The sequence below is a fragment of the Dromaius novaehollandiae genome, chromosome 6 (assembly GCF_036370855.1).
Source record: "Dromaius novaehollandiae isolate bDroNov1 chromosome 6, bDroNov1.hap1, whole genome shotgun sequence".
NCBI classification, from domain to species: Eukaryota; Metazoa; Chordata; class Aves; order Casuariiformes; family Dromaiidae; genus Dromaius; species Dromaius novaehollandiae.
Genome location: NC_088103.1, coordinates 25,271,667 through 25,280,786, shown reverse-complemented (window position 1 = coordinate 25,280,786; position 9,120 = coordinate 25,271,667). Strand labels below are relative to the sequence as shown.

Sequence of the window (9,120 nt, the reverse complement as noted above, 5' to 3'; positions counted from 1 at the left end):
CATTTCAGGCCAAAGAAAATGTCTTTTTTAAACTAAAAGTATTCTCTTCCGCCCTTGCTCCATATCCTCCACCTTTTGGTTCTGCAAGCAAACCAACAGATTAGTTATTGGAAAAATTATACTTTAACATCCAATAATCTGGCTGGTTTTCCTTGGGCTGGATTCTCTAAGCCTTGCCCACTCCTACCCTGCTGTTCCTGATACTAATGCAAAGCAAGTAGATGCTGCGTACCAATGAGTACCAGTTAACAGGGTTAACAGGTTCCATTTACTTTGCATTTGTGTAAATAGTCACATAAAGTGTGGGACTTGGGACATATGTTCACAGTCTCCTGCTGAGCAGTAACATTGCCAGCATCTGCTTCATGACTAATGGTGGGTCTCTTAAAACGAGTTTTTAGTGGGAGCTGGGGGTAGCGGGTGAGATTTCTTTGTTGGGTTTTGGAGGTTGGGTTTTTGGTTTTGGGTTTTTTTTTTTTTTTTTCCTTTTACATGTCTCTTCCAGCTCTGTTTCCTGACTTTCCCTTCCAGGTTTGCATCAGATGAGGAAAGTACTGCCTCCAGTCTTTTGTATAACTTTGTGTTTTTTCACTTTAGAAAGAAATAATGCAGCTTGGCAGCACAGTTATCAGCAGATTGTCAGACAGATCTCACTGACATAAGAGCAGCTATGCTGATTTACACCAAAAGCCAGGTACAAGTCCCTAGTTCTCTGTTTACATTATTGAAGCGATTAAAGCAGTAATATAGGTTGCAAAAGACATGGCTTCCCCATAGCTGCTCTGCTGGGGACTGTGGCTGCTTAGACTTTTTCTTTGACATGTTTTTTCAGCTGAAAATGTATTCAGCATAATACAACTTTTTCAGAGAGCAGTCACTTTCAACAAATGACACTAACTAAAACATTTGGAAAAAAAATTTAATTTGCATGAAAAATTCCAGTTTTCACAGTCAAAATTATGTTTTGTTTTTTAATACTAATCTATATTTTTTTAAAAACTGTCAAACAGAAATGAAGTGTTTTCAGATGAAAATCTTGAAATCTCTCCACAGACACAAACAAGTGTTCCGGGGGGGGGGGGGGGGGGGCGGGGAGGGTTGATTTCAGTTTATAAAGTGCTCACAATTTTAACTTCTCATCCTTCCTCTAGATGAGAAAATTTCTCAGAATTTATACTTTTTCCACAGAACAGGAAAAGTGTTTCCCATCCAGCTTTACCAGTTTTGTTGTACCACTCTGGGAGTATCATTAGTGCCTTTGTGCCTCAGTTCCCCACCTGCAGAATGGGTATAACAACACTGTCCTCATTTACCTGGGCCCTATAAACAGGGAAAATCTCTTGAGATATTTAGCTGTTATAGGCTTGGAGGCATGTAAGTACTATAAATTTGACTCCAAAGTTATAGCTAGTCAACCTTTAGAATTTAGGGGTAAAAATAAAAGGAACTTTTCTTTTTTTTAATCGTAGGGACCCAATACTATAACATAGTAATCAAAGATGAGTTGGATCCCAGAGACTAAAACTTCTAAAGCATCTTGACTAATCTAGCCACACAGTCTTAACTTCTTCTTTATTCACTCCTACATTATCTTGAAATGAAGAAGTCTTACTCATGCTTGCTTTGCTTAAGGTTCCAAGAAAGGAAGAACATTCTTGGATTTAAAGATGTCCGTATGAGACTATGCACTCTAAACTCAGTTCCAAGCTCAGCTACAATTCTCTGACAGTGAACAAGTCATTTACTCTGTTCCTTACTTCTCTTTACTTATCTCAATTTTAATACTCAACCCTATCCAGTCATAAAATTTTCAAGCCTTATGAAGATCTTATCGTATGTTTCTCAAATCCAACACTCTGGATTTGTACAGGTGATTCTAGACATTCCTATAAAGTAAATAAGTGCAGTAACAACATTTAGATAGATGAAATATACACGCACAGCTTCCTGATCCAAGAAAACCTATAAACTGGTGTAGTTAGGGTCAGGGGAAAGGGACGGATAAGGAAAAAGAGAGCAGAAACTGCTGTATAGCATAATAAGGAAAAAGAGAAAGAGAATAAAGAACAGGTGAATGCAAGTCTCATACTAAGAGGAAAAGCCTAGGCCTGCTACAAAATACCCCTAATTAAGCAGAGCTCTTGGAGCTCTCACTCCAGTTTGAGGATGACTCACACAGAGATTCCCTCTATATACCATTTTGTAAAACTAAAGCTCTGCCGGTTGGGATTACATATCAAGGCAGCTTTCAGAGGAAGGATAGCTCCAGGGAACTCCATTTATTCTCTAGAAAGGAGAGTCAGAAAGCAACATTGGCTGCATTTAGTCTGAGCAAAAGGTGCATGCTGCAACGCACCCCAGAATCCTGATCTACCTGTCAGTCACTCAGAGACCAGGCTGGCATGTTCCGCAGCTCCCTCCCTGCTGACGTACCTAACTGCTTCCACAGAGAAACTAAGGGAAAGGGAGGCTGGTGCATGCTCAAGCCTCACTGCTCCCTTCCCGTATAAGGCAAAGACACAAAGACGACATCCTTGGACTTGGAAGCACTTCTGGGTTCTCCAGCTTGGACATAGCCATAGTAACCAAAACTGAGAAGCAGCAGACCGCGGCTCAGAGACAGTTGTGGGAGAGGCCATGAATGAGACAAACCTATTCTTAAATGCCTCATCAAGATTTAAACTATTATCACTTTGCTCCTAGAAAGGAAAATGTGTGTCAACTTCAGCCACTGACTTTGTCAGTTTCAAAAACTTTGCTGTTTTTCCCTACAAAACAAAATTAGTATAGTCCCCCATGGACTCTTCTCCTAAAAGCCTGACATACCATCTCTTTCTTCCACAAACTCCTTCCCCTAGAAATGGGATTACCAAAGGCCCGCTCTACATTCTTTCCCAAGAAAATGAAAAAGAATTAAAGTAAAAGCAGGGGCAGCACTATAAAGCAATAAGCATTCACCCACTACGTGCTACAGCTATGAAACAGGGCAACCCCAAAACTCTTCAGAGCTAGGTAAAGACCTAGAGAAGACATTGTAGAGATGAGCCCATACTACTTCCCTGCAAGTGGAAGACAGGCTGATCTAATACCTCTTTTCCATCTCCTGTTCCCTGCACCTTGCCTCATCCCACTTTCTCTCTGTTGAATTATATGTTTTGCAAACTATTTGAAACAAAATGAGGCACCCACAAAACAGAAGTTAAAGGAAGTCTTGTCAGAGATTTCAAGAGAGCTAGGATTTCACTCCTAGTGTCTACCACTGACTGTACTTAAAAAAGAGAGAGAAAGAGAGAGAGAGAGAGGAGAGAGAGAGAGAGGAGAGAGAGAGAGAGGAGAGAGAGAGAGAGGAGAGAGAGAGAGAGGAGAGAGAGAGAGAGGAGAGAGAGAGAGAGGAGAGAGAGAGAGAGGAGAGAGAGAGAGAGGAGAGAGAGAGAGAGGAGAGAGAGAGAGAGGAGAGAGAGAGAGAGGAGAGAGACTAACAGTTCTTTCCCACGTTATCAGAAGTCCTAACAAGCCAGTTTTCACCATAACTCAGTCCCTGCTCTGTTCCTATTTCTTTTTACCTCTTTCTTTTTCTCCTACTACTTCCCCCCGAGTTTTCACTCTTTCCTCCCCACATCTTTCCTCCACCTCTGTTTCCCCTCTCCCTCATTCCCATTCCAAAAGTTCTCAGTTAAAAGCACTGCCTGAAGCAAGATCACATCTCCAATAAAAAAAAGCAACTTCATTACAGTTTAACATAAAAGATCAGCTGATATCGATCCATAATTTGGACAAGTGCCATGCTATTGACAGGAAGACAAAATAAGTTAGAATGGCCATGTTTCAAAAATTCTGTATGTACACTCAATCACTGGAACAGAAATTGCAGCTGGGTATATAATAACACAGCCATGTTCTCCATTTCCTCTGTAGATCAATGCTAATATGAAGAGGGCCCCAGAAGATGGATGTTGCTGACAGAAAACCTTGAAATTCCAGGTTAAGACTTGGGTGGCTTCATGGATAAAAGACTGTGTTATGGAAATGGTAGTGTAATTTAAATACAGAAGACCAAACTCTTTCTTTAATACCTGAGAGTACTCCACTTCAGAGTAGTCACTTTTGCATTTAAATTCAGGTTCATGAAAACAGAAACTGACCCAACATCAAGTTAAATAACTATACAGGCTTTAGTTCACATACCTAGGTAATCCCCTGGACAGATTAGCTGGAGAGGTTAGACAACCATAGGACAATATACACTTAGACACTCACAAATATATAGAAAAATATATATAAGCCTTCTATACATTTCTGAACAATCACTCTGCCAGAAAGTAACTTTTCCAAGAGGTAGGAGGGTGGCACAAGAAACAGAACATTTCTTTCTGCTACTTCTTACTGAAAACCATTTTGCCAGGCTGCTGAACTGCTACAGCATTTCTAGCCTGTGTTGGTTACATTTCACTAGTAAGGTTCATGACCCCCATGTAACATGTTTAAACTGGTCAGCAGGGACCAAATATAGGATCTTGAGCACCAAAAAGACAATCTTCTATCATTTGAACTAAACGAGAAATTCCTTTTGCAAGTAACTGTAACGTATTTATTCTTTGTACAGACCAATTGGTACAGACGACAAAACAGTCAGACAAGGCATTATACTAGCCCTTTGCCAAGGGCAGTTCTTTTTCAGTACTTAAGTTCTGTAATGTCAAATCCCTACACAGACCTCTAATGTAACAAGGCTAGATCCAGTCATAGTTTAGATGGGAGGGTCACACAGGACTACATATCACCAAAGCAATGCCAGCGTCCTCAAGAAGCACCCAAAAAAACTCAGGTCCAAGATCTTTAAGTGATAGCAGAGAAGGTCTTTTTTAGCCTCTGTAAGCCTGCTATATGAGGCCAACATAATTCACTTAACAATGCACTGTGCACTGTTCCTAATTATGTAGGAATACAAACTAACTGAAAGAGGAATAATATGCACCAATGACCAGGAGTTTTAGCAGGATTTACCCCTTCCTGTTTCCTCCTGCTCAGCATGTATTCATCTTCAAAGCTGAGCACAACAAGCCACACAGTTAAACTGAAGACTCTATGATTGCATTGGTAAATCCTTCTACAGAAAAAAACATACATACACAATATATAAAACACTTGGATGACTAGGCAGAAATACCACAAACTCCAGCAGGTCCAGAAGATGAAGCATCTACTCAGACTTATATTTTAGTCAGTAACAAGAATCTCTTTCTCTCCTCGATATCCCTATTCAAGAAACTTCTTCCGCACTTCAAAACAACACGTTTGCATTGGCTAATGCTACACTGTATGAACAGAGAGTATTTTTAAGAGATGTATGGTTTGGGCCACTTACACAAAGTGCTCACATTCAAATTGCTAAGTAGAGCAGATTCAGTTCCCAGAAAAGATATTGCCCCATCAAAACTTCAGTTCACAGTTCGGTCAGTCTGAATCCAGACTCCACAACTAGCTTTTTTTCTTGACAAGTTAAACCATAATCCAGATACTCTTCATTTCTCTGAGCTGCACAAATCCCATATTGAGGGTTGTGACTCATGCCCATTATTAGGTTAGTGAGATTATAGATAGTTTTGATGTCTAACTCTCAGTACAGTGCTGCAATGTTTAGGACATGTATGGGAATGGTAAAGGAGGGGGTTCTTAACCACTCCTGTACTGACCATAGGCTTTTATAAATCTACCTGCAGAGGGACTAAACCCTTTACCTGGACTGTACCAGTAGAAATGGAGCAAGAACCACAAGCCTTGGGATCATCCATTAAACTCACAGAATTCCACCAACTGATCAATATCTGTCCTTTCACCTTGCCCTCCCTCCTTCCTTCTGAGCCCATCTGGCTAACAGGTCAGGACTGAGGATGTCTATGTATTAAACCACTGAAGCTGAGAGACTATTTGCCAACTCTGGAGGTTTAGTTCCCATCTGAAGCACCTGCTGCTGGCCCTGGCTCACAGGCAGCTGAATCCACTGCCGGTGGCCCCTGATTCACCTTTTCACTATTTGTGTTTTGTTAGCGTCATTGGAAGGGTATGCAAGGAGCATGGCTTGTCTCCCTCCTACACAGGGCTTTCTGGGAGCTAATGCTCCTATCCTTCCCCACCAGGATGGCTCTTGCTGCCGGCTTGCAAAGCTCTTACTGTGGCCTAAGAGTGGCATCTAGTGCTCAGCTGCTGCACTACCCTTCATCAACACAGCTGCACCACTCTACCTGTTCTCACACAGGTTATTCCACCTGCTGCCCTAAAACCACAGCCAAGGACTCTGTCTTGGACAACGAGCAAAATAATTGGGCTGCTTCAAGGGAATTAGTGTACTTTCCTCATTAACTGCAGGATTCATTGATTCCATGGGGAGGAATCAGTAATACAGTGAAATAATGAGTATTCTTATCCTAGTTAACCAGGCCATGCTCTATGAAGAGGATAACATCTATATAGCCCTGACTAGAAGACGGCAAGCTCCATTTAACATTTACCCTCTCCTGTACTCTATTTAAAGTGTTTTTACTAACATGTACCCATGGAAACCAGATCAAAAGTACTAAGCATTTCCAAAGGCCCTGTCTGTTCTCAGACACTGCAACTTTCATTTACTACTGCTTAGAATAATTTTGTCTCCCAACCCCAATTTTCTGAGCTCATTCTTCCTCTTCTTCTACGTGCCTGTCAAGTCTGCAAAGCAGAACCCTTTCAGATCAAGGCATCAAAGGTAGACAAGGAACCAGATACACCCTGTGTCCTTTCTCCACATCCAAGGAATATTTTGGCCAAAAATACCAGCCAGCAGACTCCAAAACTCACAAATTGCCTGGAGCTCTTGAGGGAATTCCTGAAGGCAGCATTCATTTTTTTGTTGCATGATTTACTCAAATATAATTTTATGGTGCACAATTTAATCAAAATGCTCTGCAGGAAGGTACATTATCTCAGCTGACAATGTTTTCTCTTTTCAGCCTTCTTCAGATGAAGTGCTTGAATAGGTAAAAGAAAAGCTACATAGTTATAATAAGTAGTATGTAACTTTTTATACACTTCAGTAGCAGATCTCAAAGTGTTTCAACAAAAAAGGTCAAGTGTTACTAGCCTCACTTTATCCACCTGTGTAATGAGGATAATGCCCAAAGACAGAGGGTGTGAGGATTAGAATCTGTGTCCTGAGCTCCTTCCAGGACAGAAATAGCTTAGTTAGATTTTTCCCATTATACCTGAACAAAAGAAATCAGAGCTAGCAGTAAGACAGTGTTTAAATCATGTCCCAGTCCTCTCCATATTTTAGTTCTGCCAACTGCAAAAATCAGGCCATTTTTATGAAAATTCAGAAGCATGTTTAAATACAGATCGATATGTATCACAATTTTCCATTTCTTAAAGTAGGGAAAGCTTTCACATTTGGATTCTGGTTGAGTTAGTTGCTAAAAAAAAAAATGAACACAAAAGTGACTTTTCACATATGAATGCAATAGAAAAACAGATCCTGTCAATATTGTATCTACAAAACACAACAGACAAACTAATAAGCTTTGAGTAAATGAAATGTAAAACAGTTTGGCCCTGGTCTGGCAAAGTCCAAAAGCTACTGTGGCATACGTCTGAGAAATATTCTAGGGCCAAAAGGTTCATCCTGGCAGCAGAACCTGCATGCACAAATAAAATGCAAGACGTCACAATACTTCTGACGCTGCAAATGTCAGTTACTTCAGTACAACCAAACGTCCATTGATGGCTCACTGTTGTCCAAGACTAGAAATAGTACTAAGTCTTAGTACTATTAGTCTTAGCTAGCTGACTAGCTACACCTACAAGAAGCTCAGAAAAACTGTCCTACACAGAGTTCACAGCACTTAAGTACACCATATTCCAAATACTTAGAAGACAAAGCTCCTCCTAGCTGTGGGATCATCTGACATTGTCAGCTGGAAAGTTCTCATTCAACTTTATGCTATAACTACAAACAACATTAGAATTATTTTTTTTTCACTGGCTTGAGTACATCATCATCCTATATAACAGCATCAAAGGCCTTTTGGAGAATACTGTCTGTAACATCTCTCTCTTTAGTGCTCTTCGGCATCATATTCTTACTGCTCCTTTAAGGTTAGCCAAATCAATGGAGCAGCTCAAAACCAGCACAGTATGTTTCATTTTTAGGCAAAAAGCATTGCTCCAGGCTTTGTTGAACACCTCGTAACCAGAGGCTGAAAAACGACTTTGATCCCCAATCATTTCCTTCTTGCATATTCTCAAGAATGCTTGTAAGTAGCATACTTGTTACTGCAGCAAAAGAGTCAGGGAGCCCAAATTCCTGATTCCTTTTTCTGACTCTGCCACAGACTTATACTGAAATACATGTCATCCTCCAGTGCTCCATATACAAAATGATGATAAAGACACAAATGTAAAGCATAGTGAGTTCCCTGACAGAAAGATGATAGACAAATTATTCATTTACTTATTATTCACTTACTTTGTTTTTTACTTTTAGATGAATTGCTCATTTCTCTGTCAAAAAATGTTTTTATACCTGCGAACACTAGAAAGCTAAATAAGCCACAGTACAGGAGTGAAATAGATTCTTTTGTCAGAGACATCTTTAGAATTGTCTGCTACCTGTCTGCAAGACTTTTGTAATTGTGATAAAATGTACATGTAGCAGTAAAGCAGAGGAGGCACAGAGTGACAGACAGAATCATGGAAATATCCACATAGAGCTTCTTGTTACCAAGGAAGAGTAAAGACAAAAAGACTCTAAAAAAATCTAATTGTAATGTTGAGATGCAGATTCACTTACTTCTGAGACTTTGAAATTGCAACATGAGTTTTCTCCAGAGCAACAGAAAGAAATACCTTTTGGATTTAAAATTAAGTATATGTACTGGTGTATATGTACATGCACAGTTGTAATCAACTGAGAAATAAATAGGAGAATATGGCAATGCATTTCCAGAGTTTAATGACTCACGTTTTCAGCTGTCTTCTTTCTACATACATCCACCAGAGGGCTCCAGGACTCCATTCTCACTTGCTGTCCTGAGAAACAGCAACTCTGCAGTTCCTGCAAAATTTAAACTGGAGTGTCGTGGTCTCCTT

General features: G+C 40.2%; 1 long non-coding RNA gene across 1 annotated transcript; it reads left to right on the top strand.

The window, feature by feature from the left end:
• Positions 1–271: 271 nt before the first annotated feature.
• On the top strand, positions 272–6,906 carry LOC135328710 (uncharacterized). The gene is made up of 4 exons (XR_010389713.1): positions 272–375; positions 598–694; positions 3,916–3,981; positions 5,721–6,906. It is a non-coding gene; the product is annotated as an uncharacterized LOC135328710 (long non-coding RNA).
• The last annotated feature ends 2,214 nt before the right edge of the window (positions 6,907–9,120 follow it).